The sequence below is a fragment of the Chaetodon auriga genome, chromosome 13, assembly GCF_051107435.1.
Source record: "Chaetodon auriga isolate fChaAug3 chromosome 13, fChaAug3.hap1, whole genome shotgun sequence".
Classification (NCBI taxonomy): Eukaryota; Metazoa; Chordata; class Actinopteri; order Chaetodontiformes; family Chaetodontidae; genus Chaetodon; species Chaetodon auriga.
Window position 1 is genome coordinate 7,368,213 of NC_135086.1, and position 14,691 is coordinate 7,382,903.

Below are 14,691 nucleotides of genomic sequence, written 5' to 3' on the forward strand. Positions count from 1 at the left end.
TGAGGTCATATTCTAATGTGCTGGCTATGTTTGGCCTGTTTGGATCAACTGGGATTTGTGAAGTCCACAGATAGTTGCTGGGAGTCAATGATACATGATGCCTATAAGGATGCAGGGTAATTGCCGGTTACATTTCGAACATGACAAATTGCCTCCACCGCCGCGAGGTCCCTCAAGTGAAACAAGGCACCGTGGGGTCACTCTCAGGTTAAGAGTGTTATCAGCTGTTGACCTTGACTGTTCACGCTCACTTGCGCGTGGCATGGAGTGGCAGGGGACTGAGGCAAGAAACACGATTACCCATTAAAAGTCTGATCAAGATACGAGGTAAATGTTGGGTAGGGTCTGACTGTGCAGCAGCCCCGATGCACGTGAAGCCAGTTTGATATGCTCAGTTTTATAATTAACCTGTAGATTTTTTGGTATTTTTCTGCGAGATTAAAGGAATAGCTCGACATTTTGGGAATTATGCTTTCTTTGTTTTGTTTGCAGAGATATAGATAAGATACCGCTGTCAGGTCTTTACAGTACATGAAGGTACCACCTTAGCTTAGCCGAGTCTCACACATAAGCCCATAAAATGCTGTATTTACACTTTGATTTGTAAAAATCAAACACTTGAGATGTAACATGTTAATTAGTGGGCGCTATAGGTGCTGGCAAGCAGATTTTTGTCACCATTTACAGGGTCAGGCTAGGTGTTTTCCCAGTTTCCAGTCTTTGCGTTAAGCTAAGCTAAGCTAACCAGCTGCTGGCTGTAGCTTCATAATTACCATACAGACATGACGTATATCTCTTGCCAGCAAAATGAATGAACATTTTTCCCAAATATCTAACTTTTCTTTTAAGGCCTGGTTCAATCACCTGCCTGTGTCTGATAGCAGAGTGTTATCTCTCTTCTTGAATATGGGTGCCTTCAAAGCTGTGAAAGCTGAATCACTTACACTTGGGTTTTTTGAATCCCTTCATATTCATGAAGCTCCCCATCAAAAAATATATATATACATTATTAATCCTTTTTTGTGTCCCATCATTCGCACAGAAATCATACCCTGAGACATTAAACTTAGAAATATGAAAGCGCAGTGTTTTCAATGACCCATCAATATTTAATGTGTCCACATCAAATTTGCCGTTGGAGCTCATATTTTTAGATCGAATTTGTTATGCCATATTTCAGTGGGTGGTGCCCCGTGTGTATTCAAATGGAGAATGCGGTGCAAGGATGATAACTTGCTAACTCCCTTGATCTTTGCTTGGCTTGGCTCTACAGCTGAATCCTACGTGGTAATGGTTGCTGCTATTTTAAACAAACCATGCGGGATGCATCTATTTTGCATTAAACCATTTCATTCTGACAACTCTCCCTGGGCTGCTGACAAATACAAGTTTCAGAGGCTGGATAGTTGCGTACATGAACATTTTGGACAAGAAAGCCCCTGTGATATTTCATCCATGGTACTTCCTTTTTGCAATAAAGTGGATGTATGATAAGGACATCCAGTTCTTTCATTTCGATGATAATTCAGTCCATACTTACAGAAAGAGACGCACAGGAGGATGATTTACACAACGTATACTATTTTTTTCACAGTAGTGCTCGAATACAGCCGAGTCTTTGAAATCAAATCCCCGTCTAAATATAACTCACACACTCTTACCTTTCGGTGTGTAAACAGGCAAACACAGGACCACTGGGCCCCCCGTGGGTGCGAGAGGCAATTATTTGGAGGGAGTTGCAATGTTACAGGTTGAGGGAGGCATGTTAATTACCTTAGTGGATTCACAAGATGCTGCCTATTCCTTTTCTTTTGTTCTGTCTCTTTATGGGCTAATTAATTATGAAACAATGCACAGGTGATTCATCTGAGAGCAGGAAATGTTTAAACCTTGCTTCTTCCTTTCACGTGTACACAGCAGCGAGGGGAAGGCTCTTTATCATGTGTCAGAGAGGTGCACATAGCTCAATGCATAATGTACAGGAAGCTTTTAATGGGGCATTGAAAAGACACAGGGCTCAGCTCCTGGAAGGAGAGTAATTTGAAGCACAGACGTTAAAGCAGCGTGGTTTTCCAAGTAGTCACCAATTAGGGCCTGTGACTCTAAAATGACAATTTTATTTTATTATAACTGAATTCTGGTGCTTTTGTGGATTATACCTGGGGAGATAATGGTGGTGAAAGTACAGACAGTATAAAAATACGAACTTTTGTGATTTCTTTTCCAGGAGTGTGGAAGGAGGTTTTGAAGTTCTTTTCACACATTCAACCAGCAGCACCGTCGGGTTTAAATATTCAGTACGGTGGTGGCCTCTTGCATTCACCACCAGGCCGGCCACTTGGAAAAACTCCATATTGAGACTACTCACTCATGAAGTGACCGTTCTAGATAGATCAGGCCTGCTCTTTTTTTTTTTTTTTACTTATCACGGTGTCAGCGCCGCGGGAGAGCAGCGGCGAGTTGGAAAATCATGACACCATTGAAGAGGAGCGTTCTCCGATCTCGCTAGCGATGGAATTTAAAACTTATTTTGCAGTTGAGTGGCTTTGTTATCCCCACAGCAAACCTGTCAACTTAACTGTAATGAAACAGGAAGAGGAGTGATGAAAAATGCAAAGAAATCAGTGTAACCCTCGGCATCCCTCCAGTCCTGGTGTTGGACTTGAAGCATCTCACTGCAGCGCTTACTTTGGTGAATCTGGAGTCACCACATGAGAATACTCTGGTACTTCCTGTACTGATGCGATAGTCTCTTCTGCTGACAGCGCTGTCAGGTGCACATCAACTGAAGAAGGGTGTTTTGGGGCTAATTAACATTTTATGAGTGAACTGGAAACACAATGCAGACTAATTTTCATTGATTGTGAAACAATGCACAGATGACTCATCGGAGAGCAATCATAACACTGCAGCAAGATATGTTTAGTGTCACAGATAAAATCAATTCAATGCAGTACTTTAACTTTGTGTTTTCTGTATCCATTAAATCTGCAGAACTTTTCACACCTGAGCTATAAACTCTGGAGTGGGAAAATTAATGGAACAACTTTGAATTGAAAAGAAAAAGATTTGCACTTCCTGCATGTGATGCTGACATAAAAGAGCACTTATGGCTCAAAGTGCATTTGCGTGGGTTAATGTGAAAGTGTCTAGTGTTTATGTTCAAACTAACCTTAATTAACTTGAAAATAACCCTGTTCTTTCGGTGGATCTTGCTTCAGTGCTGAGTTGAGGGGAGCATACTGTGGTGGGCATCTGTCCTCAACCCTGCTGCTCCTCTCCCCTCCACTTGTCCACTGGCAGGCTGACAGTATTCAGGTCCTACTGCGGCCCTCTTCTCCTGCTTTGTAAGGATTGCTAACCTGGTTGGAGTGGGTTATGCTGGAAAATACCGCCTTTTGAAATCCTTTCACTGTGGTGGCAGAGGTGTTGTTTTTGCTGTTGGCAGTTTAATTCTTACAAAGGCGAATTTGAATGCTGTGGTTAGGATGTCAGTGTCCAGCTGGGTAAGACTCTCACTTCGTCTTCGCCTGTGGTCATCTCGCAATGGTCCCCACTTACCCTTTCCAGTTTCTCCATCCGTGTGGAGCTCTTGGCTCAGAACAGCACTCAGGCAAAATTATTCACCTCTCTTTTTTTGGGGTGATGTGCGATTTGTACACCTTTAACAAAATGTTAACACTAATTGTTGTTGTTCTTTAACATGTCGGACATTGATGGCTACATGTACTTGCTTGATGCATAATTTCTGCAGTTGTTTTTCTTTTTGCCCTCTGGAGAAGTTTATTGCCACATTAGCTCCACACTCTTTCCAAAATGCAAACGCAGGCTTCGTTACTTTGACACCAGGACCTGGATGTTATATGGAGCTGACATCAATTTTGCTCATTTTGTTTCAGTTAAGCCGGCAGCATTCACCTGGTCTTGGAGTTGAAGGGTGTGTGAGCATCACTGTGAGTAACAGTGATGAATGTCGTCACCTGGGATAATCCGGCTGTTGGTGGTTGGCGAATGTGTCCAAACTGTAAACTGGGTGCTTGTTAATTCATCGTGTTTCATTTTCTACTCCTACATATGAAAATGTGACGTGTGGGCGTGACAGCTTTGAAGATGTTCAAAAAGGCACTTTTGATGGAACTGGGCACAGTTCCAGTAAAGTAACAAGTAATGTCAGTACTTACTTGTTTTGTTGGGTAATAAAAGTAATGTAATTATGATTTAAGAAAAACAAAAAAACAAAACAAAAAAAAACCAATTGAGCAATATGTGGGAGTAAGTGATTTAATGTTTGTTTCCAAATGTAAAACCCTGTTCCCAGGTGGCAGTGGAAGGCTATATTTTTTTGCAATGTTTCTTTTAATTAAAGCTAGCAGAGCTAACAACTGTGTCCACTTAGTTGACATCAATGAGGAAGGTTAAAGGCTTGTATCTTTAAAAAGACTAATAATATGACAATGTTTTAGTTTAACCCCACTGAACTCCTGCTCTGTGACATTTCATCAACAACATCAACCGGTTTTGCATGTTTCAAGTGGTTTCACTTAGCTTAACAACATGGTCTGAATGACCTGCAAATGTGTAAATGCTGGGACTCCCCAGCAATCAGTACAGCTAATTAGCCCTCTTGGAGGACTGTTGAAACACATTTGCTTCTCTGACAACAGTAGAGAGTTTAAATATAACTTTGATATAATGAAAACAAATGAACACATGAAATAAAATATCGACACCCACAGATGAAGTCATGCATACTATATGTGACATAAATAAAAGGAATGCAGCCGTCAAAGGCACACAAAGGAAGGGGACGTCTCTCTGTCATCTGCCGCTGGGCCGAGGCTCAGCCTAGAAACTATATGGAAGATGATGTGTCTCCAGAGATAAAGCCGCCTTGGGAGAGCGGCAGCTCTTAATCATCAGGGACCCACTTCTCTGGCATATCTCTCATTGTTGCACGCTCACCTCACATTGAACAAGTACGCAGGGTTCACCTGTCTTATCCACAGCTGAATAGCTAAAACGCACAAACACTTAAGGCCAATTTAAGTGACAAATGTTGCTGTATGACAGTTCACATGACAACATTTTTTGTCCAGTTCTATAGTGAATACAACGTACCTGCACAAAGGACTGGGAATGTGTGCTGTGCAGCACTGAACAGATGAGGGACAGTAAAGCTTTTACATTTTTGACTCTGATAGAAAGGACAACCTGACATGTTTACATCTTAGTAAAGTTCTTAATTTTGATCATTTGGTTCCAAAGTTTGAGGAAAAGGGTTAGGGCACTGACAATACTCCTCAAGTGAGACGGTGGTCTTGGTTTGACTATTAAATGTGAGTTACGGGGCAAAACAATTTAACGATTAAAGACTGCTGCATATGCTAATACTATTTTGTAATAGTATATATAATAGTCGTTAAGATATTAGAAGTATTAAGTAGCAGTTGTTTAACATCTGTGAATGAAAGAGATGGGTGTACCAAAGGTTTGAAAAGTATTTAATGTATTCTCCTGAGGAGTTAATTGAATTTGCTTTGTGGCTCAAATATCAGATGAACAGTACTGATAAAGCATCTTAATATAGCTGAATGAATCCAGCAATAAATAACAACTAAATAGCAGCAGACATCTGCTCCCACTGAGAGCTTTCTTACACCATTTTAGTTAAGGATACATCCTTGTGGAACCCACAAGTACATGCTGTAATGTCTCTGGAAATCATTCTATTAAATCCTTTCAGTAACTTTCTGCACTATTTGCAGTGGTGTTTTTGCCTTGAGAAACGCTTTTCTGTTCAAATTGTACAAAAGAGAGAAAAGCTATTTACAGCTCCAGTAGATTCCCGACTAACCAATTACTATGGTTACAGATTAAATTCTTTCGAGTCGAGCTTCTCAAGATGGCAAGTGGACAAAACATGCTCGAGTGGAAAATGACAGAAAGACTTGTGTTTGTTCTGAGGCAAAAACAGAAATGTACCCTGTGGTCATTTATTAACTAGCCTATGTAGTTGGCCTATCCTCAGTGTGTTATGTCTGTACCCCATTAGTAATTTGTTATAATAATAGAACTCATTGACCCACCCTTCCCCAAACTTCTAGCTGTGTTGCTCAGTAATGATCAGCTGTGGGCCTACCACATAGTAGCAAAAGATACTTGACAGTTACAAAATACCTTCAGTATAAATTCTTTCTTGTAAATTCCTGGGAAATTATACTGTTATTGGAAGAAATTATGCTGGACATTGTGGGCCGCAATCTAAAGTGGTCTGTATGGGAGCAGCAGCCAGCTACTGTGGGCTATTTCAGACAGGCTGCAGAGAGCAGCCCGGATGACCATTTGTTGATCATTTGAGTCTAACAGGCAGACGGCATGTGGGGATTTTGTCAACATTTTCTAAATTAACTGACTGATAATAGAGACTGAAAAGCAAAAACTGGGCAAGGAGCAGGGAGAAGGAGGCTGAGATGGGAGCCAGGACAAAAGAAATGATCAAAGAGAGGTCACATGAGATGATTTTTACATCACTTCAAAGTCCAGCGGCATGTTCTCAAATCTCAGGGTGTGTCTGGTCTGGCAGAGTACTAAAGTCGGGCAATCAGTCAGAATATTTCATAGAGTGAAATTGAAGATGTCAGCCCTCAGCCCTCTTTATAACCAAGTGCCCATTCACTCAGCTACACACCCTTTACTCAACTGTTGCAGCTTTCCATTCTTGTACAGCACATACGCAGTTTACAAAAATAACAGCGGAAGATCAGAGGGCAGGCAGGTAATTTCACACCCGCCGACTGCTGATTTTATCGGATGAAATGACAGCTTTCGCTGGCAGATTTCTTTAGCTTTACCTAGCAAGCTCGTTAAGCTAACATTGGCGACATGAGTTGGTTGAAAACGCTGTCTCCAGATGACTTTTTCAATGCTTTCAGCTGACTCATTTTCGGAAGCGGCTTCAAATATGCCCATGATGGTTAAGTTATAGTGGCTAGTGGTTAGAGGGTTATGCACATACTCACAGAACTGGAGTTACATCCAGGTAACTACTGTTTCTATTTCATGCTCCATCCTATAACTGGTTTCACTATTGGTTAAAAAGATGAAGGTTGTAGAGGTGAGATGCCCTCCCAACTGAGCCTGAGCCAACATGGTCCAAAGCCTGCCAAGTTCAGAGTAGTGGCAGCAGTCGTGGTTTGCTCAGGTTTAGGCACCAAACCTACTTGACTAAATATGACAAAAACTAACAAGGATATTTGAAACAGGACTGAGACTACAGACTAAAGAAAAAATACCCAACAAATTTAACCCTACTAACATGCTGTTTTCATTACAGAGAGTGATTAATCCCTTCAAACAATCCTTTTAATGAATTCTTATTTATTCCAAACATGACGTCACAGTTGAAAAAGGAAAGAAAATAAACCAAAAATACAATCAGCTAAAGAATTACAGCCTGTTTCTCTCTCAGTCCTCAGGTAGGACTCCAGATGAGTTCGATGAAGAGGTGGAGCTCAAAGCTCCCACTCAAGAAGAGGAGGAAGCAGAGAAGAAGACATCTGAGGAAAGGCCGGACGAGCTGCCCATTCTTACTTCCTTAGTGATCCGGGCAGTGTGCCAGACACTGGCCAACCAGGATTCGTCCTCCAGCAGGTCAGTCCACATATACAATCACATTTTAAACTCTTATTCAAAACCGCAAAACTCAAAGTTATAGTGACTCACATTTTTTGAAAATCCTATTTCATTGACTGCTCTGTTTTATACTGCTGTTGACTGCTGACTCCTCACTCCTCTTAACCGGCTGCTAGGGGCCACAAGTTATCGACTACCGCTTCAGTTTGGAATCTCATTTACGCTATGGTCAGCGTACCTGGCGGCCACGATAGTGTTGCTGGATTCTTTTAAAGAAGTTTTTCGCTTTGGCTTTGGATTTCGCTTTTGTGTTTCGCCCCGTCGTTCCACTTCTCTCATGCATATATTCTGGACACACAGCCTGCCCTGCGCTCTGTGTTCTCGGCCCACATGCCCCCAGACACAGCTGGCCGAGATCTGCACACATCTAGTTTATTCTTTGATTGCAGGTCCTGGTTTACATAGTCATTTTCAGTTTTACACTAGTTTTTGCTTCTTTAGAAAAAGTTTTGTGCAAAAATATCGATTTGTGAAAGTATGATATGTGTTCCTCTGTAGTCTGTACACTTCAGCCTGTTTTCCCAGGCCCTTCAGTGCTCTTCTCCACCCATCCATCAGATGTCCCCTGACTCTTCCTCCTTTCCCCACCACCTGATTGTCACACTCAACCCACACACCTGTCCTCACTTCCCTCCTCTGCTCAGCAGTTGTCTGGACCTGCTACATGCACTGGTCCACTTCCTTTTTTCTTTGCTAGATTGTTAAGTCGATATTCATGTGCCTTATATCTTTACTGTCTTCTGTTTATGTGTTACCAGAACCTGTTTTTGCCTGCTTGACCTCCATGTCTGAGTTTTTGCCTGTTTTGGATTCTTGTCTGTGCCTCTTGGATTTATTGGCCCGTGTTGGACCGCTGCCTTCTGGTTATAACCCTTACCTGCCTCACTATACAGTAAGCCTTGTGTTTTTTATTATTTATTCATCGCACAACACCAGCTCTTCCTCAGAAGTCTTCATTTGGGTCTGTCCCCCGTTATCCTGCTTGCACATGTTGTGATACAAGTGCTGAACCCTAAATGCCAAGAGTAACACAAAGAAGTTGAACTTACCTATTTTTCAAACACTGTGGTGGTCTATAGCAAAGATGTTTCTTTTTTTCAACAAAATGTCAGCTATACTGGGAGCTTTCACAGCCTCCTGTTTGTCATGTTTATTGACCATGTGTCTGTTTCTCTTTCTGTAGCGCAAAAGCATAGTCTTTTTTTTTTTTTTTCATAATGTAGCATCATCTTTAAAAAATGAGTTTTCAGAATTAGTTGCTTTTGCTTCTTTGAGGGTTAAGTTTTTTGACACTTGTTGCAAACTAATGAGAGAAAATGAGCTCCCATTTGAGTGTCTGATGGTGATGTGTGTTGTGGCCTGTTGTGTCTGTCAGGTTTGCAAAACCAGCCCAGATCTGTTATATGAACTGCCTCCATCCTCCAGAGCCTGCTCACATTGATGGACTTCATCAGAGATGTGAGCTGCCAGGAGGAGACGTGGAGTTCAGTGCCCCGAGGCTGAACTGCTCAGGTACAGCAGCCAAATGCACATAAACACTCTCATACACTAAAACACAGACAGGTCCTGGAGAGCAAACTTAACAGCACTCTCTCTACAACATATGCAGAAGCAGCTGTCCTGTGGAAGACCACCTGGGGTTTCATGCATGAAAACTGCACACGTACATAAAGGTTGCATCCAATAATTTTCATGTACACGCCGGATGTATAAAAATTAACGATTAATGAAATGATGCGCGGGCTGTGCTGCAATGCCAAAATACAAAGAACTGGTGATCGCCTAATGTTTCAAAATAATGTTTCCACTCCAGTTACTGTGCGATACCAAATCTATCAGAAAACATCATTATGTCCACTGATGCATCATAGTTTGCTTGTTTATGTGGATAATGTTTAACATTGTGTCAAAACCCAACTGGCATCTTTATTTCCAATTTATAGCCCCCCTCAAACACTGGAGGCAAATGCTATTTTACCCACCCCTCAATAACTTTAGTAGACATTTTCTCTCATGTCATGAGACATGAAGATGTTAATGCACGTCAGAGACTGCATAGCTGCAGTGACATGCAGGAGGCGAGGCGTACAAATGCATCTCTCCTGGGAAGAAAATGCAGTGTCAGCTGGGCAAATGTACTCAGAGTAACTCATGTGTGATAAGTAATGAAATGTGATATTAAACAGAATGAGAAATACGAAGTGGTGAGCTGAGACACGTGTTTTTAACCAGTTCTGTTAATGTCACTGAGAACATCCTTTGTTTTTCTTAAGTCATTGCAGGTATCTTTCATTGTATTCATTATTTGGTTCTGTGACTCCACCACAGCGCTGGTGAGGATGTGGCCAGATTGCCACCTCCCAGCAGTGGAGGCATGGGGCACAGCGTGGAGTTGCTGTGGAGACACTGGCCTCACATTCACAGCCCCCCTCTCCTCCTCCTGATTTTGTTGGCTTGGGTCGGCTCGTGGTGACGTGTACCTGGCGCCGGACTCCCCATTTTCCACATTACAATCTGTGATTAATGGCATTACACTGTGCAGCCTGCTTACTGTGCGTAAACTGGACTGTGACGCTGACAGATGTATGGTTTGTTGTAGCTGGTGTGTAAATTCAGCTGCAAGGTTTGAGTCATGGTGTTTCATGTCCTAACCAGGAGTAACAACACGTATCTGAATTGCTCTCACAGGCTGGCAGAATGCCAGATTGTAGGGTTTCTCCAACAATTGCAGCGACCCTTTCTTCATGTGGCGTCAGCTCATGCTCTCTGAGCCGGCTGCATTGACTGCTGTTGTGACTCACTGCCGCTCCGTCAGTATGTGTTTGTTACCGATTCCGGAGGTCAAACCTTTTCTTTTTTCTTTCTTTTCTTTCTTTCTTTTTTTTTTCTTTACTGGTCTCCACCTCAGTAATCAGCACCTTGATCTCACACTAAAGTTCCCATTTATCCTGTGGTTTGCTGCAGGATTTGAAGTCATTTGGGTGGTAATCTATGGGTGGAGTTAAGGTGGGGTACATGGCTCTTGCACATGTTCTCAATTTCAGTTAATTGATATGTATAAAGGAAAGGTGCAGGACTTGGCAAGTGCACAGTTTTTTACATGTGGGGATTTCTGTGCTTATGTACTTTTCAAATCTGTCAATCTAAAAGCTGCGCAGTCGTTTGTACATGAGGCTCTTGGTGTTCAGGATGCAGCACAGCAGGACCTGCAGGAGGTAAAACCACCCAAAAATCCCACAGCTAACGAGTTTGTGGTTTGTTTTTTTCTCAAAGTTAATCACTGAAGACAGGCTGTCACCTTCTGTAGTTCTTGATCAGGTTCTCAGACGCATCATAGAAACATCTGGAGTTATTTTTACTGAACAGCTTGAGTAAAATGTTTTCTTGGGAAAGGGGGAGATGATAAAAATGTTTCTTGATATTTTCTGAATCACTGTTGCATATCAGTTGTGAGTAAACCTTCCTAACATCCACATGTTAAGACACCAGAACAAGCTCTTCTGTAAGGACACTACATGAATGACAGGGTGTAGCTGGGTGACCCAGTTGGCTCACTTATTGTGATTCAGACGCCACAGAGACAGCCAGGGCGTTTTTCTGTGAGCTGGGTCAGCAAACATCCTGCATCCTTTTCTGGTTTAAAAAAAAAAAACCCAATCCCAACAGTTCAAGTTAGACTCCTTTCAAACAAATACTGATTTCTTTACAGTAATCAATGGAGTATAGGAATTTGATAACTTCTCTTTACACCTCCCAATTACCATTTGGCAACAACCAATGTGTTCCTGCTAAATAATTACATCTAAATCAGAACAAGCTGTCTGGACGTCACATTCAATGTATCCCAAATGACCTTTTTACTACTCCTGTTTGTGGGACATTTTGGCTGGTGCTCACATCAAAATGCTGTTTGAAGGTTAAGAGTTGGTTTTAAGGGTTGGGCTACAATTGGGTTTAGGCAGTTAGTTGTTAAGGTAAGGTGTTAGGGAATGCATTGCATCAGTGAGGGCTGTCACGAGTATGGAGATGCCTGTGTGTGTGTGTACTTGTGCCAAATAAAGCCCTGCAAAAAATTGTCTCTCTCATGTTTATTTTGACATTTGTACATAGTTGTCTACAGAGGAGGGATTGTTAACCTACGCGGCTACTGTGTATTTTTTCATGAAGGAGCAGCTTTGTGGCTTCTTTTCATTTGTTTTGGAATTCAATGATATTGAAACAGATTACCGTTTGAGGGAGGGGTTGTGTTGTTATGATAGTAGTGAACTGTCGGTACAGAAGAGTGAATGTTATAGAATGGCAAAAGGTGCTCAGTGATCTTGCATCTTCCTCTGAGTCCTTCACTTGCTGTCTTGTATGTGCTGCTTCTCCACAGCATGAAAAGCATTTTCTCAGGAGCAGTTGTTTATTCTCAACGGCACTTGTCAAGACTGGTTTGTCTGACCCCAGTTTAAGAGAGAAATGGGAAATAAAGAGGAAAAGAAATGCGAAAGGTGTCTGTGTCAGACAAGTCAGCTATTCCCCTCCTCAGGTCGTAGTATGAACTTGCAGCAAGCACAATGAGAGCTCATCTGATCTGCGCATAATGACGACGCACTGTGCTGTGAAAACACCTCCTGAAACATTGATGCCTGAAAATTTTCAACTGTACAGTTCGTAAAAAGAGAATGAATTATTCATCCAATAGTGGTTTTGATCCCTCAACCTTGTTCAGAGTGGAGTTAATGCTGCATAAAGGGTGAATATGTAGAGAGACAGCGCAGGGAGAGGGAACACCAGACGTGGTCAACTTTTTCTCCAACTATCCGTCAATCGTACAGTAGTAGGCCATTAGACAAGGCAGCAAGCCACAGCAACAAACTGTCAGCTTCCATAAATGCTATCAACACGACTCGTGCAAGATAAACAACAGAGAGGGCTGAGAGGGAGACGACAGAGCGTAGACAGCGGGAGATGGTCTTGACGGCCAAGCTGGATGTGACAGTGCAAGTGGTCATCTAGAGATAAAGTGTCTGAGAACGATCAGCTGTGCATGCTACTGCTGATGCAACATGGACATTATGTTCTTTATCTCAAGGGGTCTTTTTGACTGGCTTTCAAGCTTGGCTTGGATTTCATGAAACAGATGGTGCCTGTCTGTAGAAGCATCCTGGCTGATAAGAACCATGCAATCTAACTACAGATTGTAGTTTCAGTTATACAAACATTTCCAGGAGGCAGAACTGCTGTGGAGGTAGAAACAATCTCATTGTTTGAGTTAAACTCAATGAGCCAAAGAACTACTGATTTTTAAATCTCAATGTAAGGCTATTTGGATAACCTTACTATTTTACCACCCTATGGCTAGCAGCAAGAGAAAGCTCTAAAATTAGCCTCCTATTGTATTACCTCAAGTGCTTATTTTACTCTTGGTATGTAGATAAAAAGTCCAATCCAGTTTCAGTCACAATTAGATTTTGCTGAATGGAATTTGGTAACCTCAGGAAACAAACAGAATAGATCCACTCAGCTTCAACCTGAGCAGAGATCTAATTAGCCAGAGAAAGTGATAACACATGTGTGGGTAACACATTTTAAAGTGTCACAGCATGAAAAGCATAGATGTAAATGATGAAATGAATGGTGGCTCATTTCCATCGAGCCACTTCAGTTTCAGAGTCCTTGTGTTGTGCATGCTGGCTCACTCTGATGTCATAGCTTACTGGGACACTAAAATGGAACAGGACCATCATCATGACAGCCCCAATGTTAAGTAACACCTGTTTATTAGTAACACCTGTGCCCTTTTCTATTGTGGCAAGTCTGCTGTGAAAGGAGGACTGTGTTCACTTTTAGGCAGCAGGCAGTATGAGGAGGGATGCTATCCTGCTCGGTAGTAAAATGGCCAAAATGATTCCTCTTGTTCACCTGCCATTTCCCCTCTCTGTACCCTCTTTAGATGACCAAAACTGAAGCTTAATAGTCAACCATAGGACAAAACCAGACACCTGTTGTACTGTATTGTCTTGCACTGTTAAGATGCAAAATGAATTCCAAGTTCGCTAATTGACTGATATTGAAGGAGCATTTTTACCCTACAAAAAATAAAATCACATAAACAGCCATTTAAATCAGTGTTTGTTAATTAAATTTAACCCCTCCTCCAGTAAATACATCTGGTGGACCAAATTGGACTGTATGGCAGGCCAGCTTTGGCCCACAGACCCCACTTTGGGCCACCCTGGTCTAATCGGCCTGACTCATTGATACTGTATCTGACTGAGGGTTGTGCAAGTTGGACTCCGTGTCCCCGACCATGGCTCTGAATTATCAATCTCTGAATAATCAAGTCTAACTGTGATGTGTATTGATAAATCCATGGCGCTGTCCGTGGTGCTGAAGTAGCAGACAGCTTTGTAATTATCCCTTTTTCTCTCAGTTCCGTCCTTCGGTCAGTTTTTGTCTTGGATCTATAATATCCTCTATACTATATACTATAAATACTCAAATCTATACTGTTTTGGAGCCTTTATACTCTACAGAAAAGAGTCACTCTCATGATCAAAGTGACAAGTAGAAACATCGTGGAGTTGTTGAAGTGGAGAGGATCATAGAGACACACTGCCGCCTGTATTATTCCTGGTCATTTAGTTGTGCCTGTGCTGCTGAAAATACACCTCCAGACCAAGTCACATCTGTGACAAAATATTTTAGGGGATATATGACTGCAGATATAATAACTATATCATTTCAGCCATTCCCCCTTTTAAAAAAATAACAAATGACCCATTGCTTTGAGGCCCAAAACAATTACCCAGATTTAAAGTCTACTTCAGGCAATTTCACATCCAGCAGAAGTCCTCTTGCTTGAGAGACAAAATCTGTATGTCTAGTTATGTTGACTGACTGTAAAGTTAAGATCTTGATGCATTGTGTGAAGGCTGGCGTACAGTGCGCTGCTGTTTTATTCCTGCCCAAGCTGTAACCTTGTCAGCATTCAACAGCTCCGGTGATGTTTTG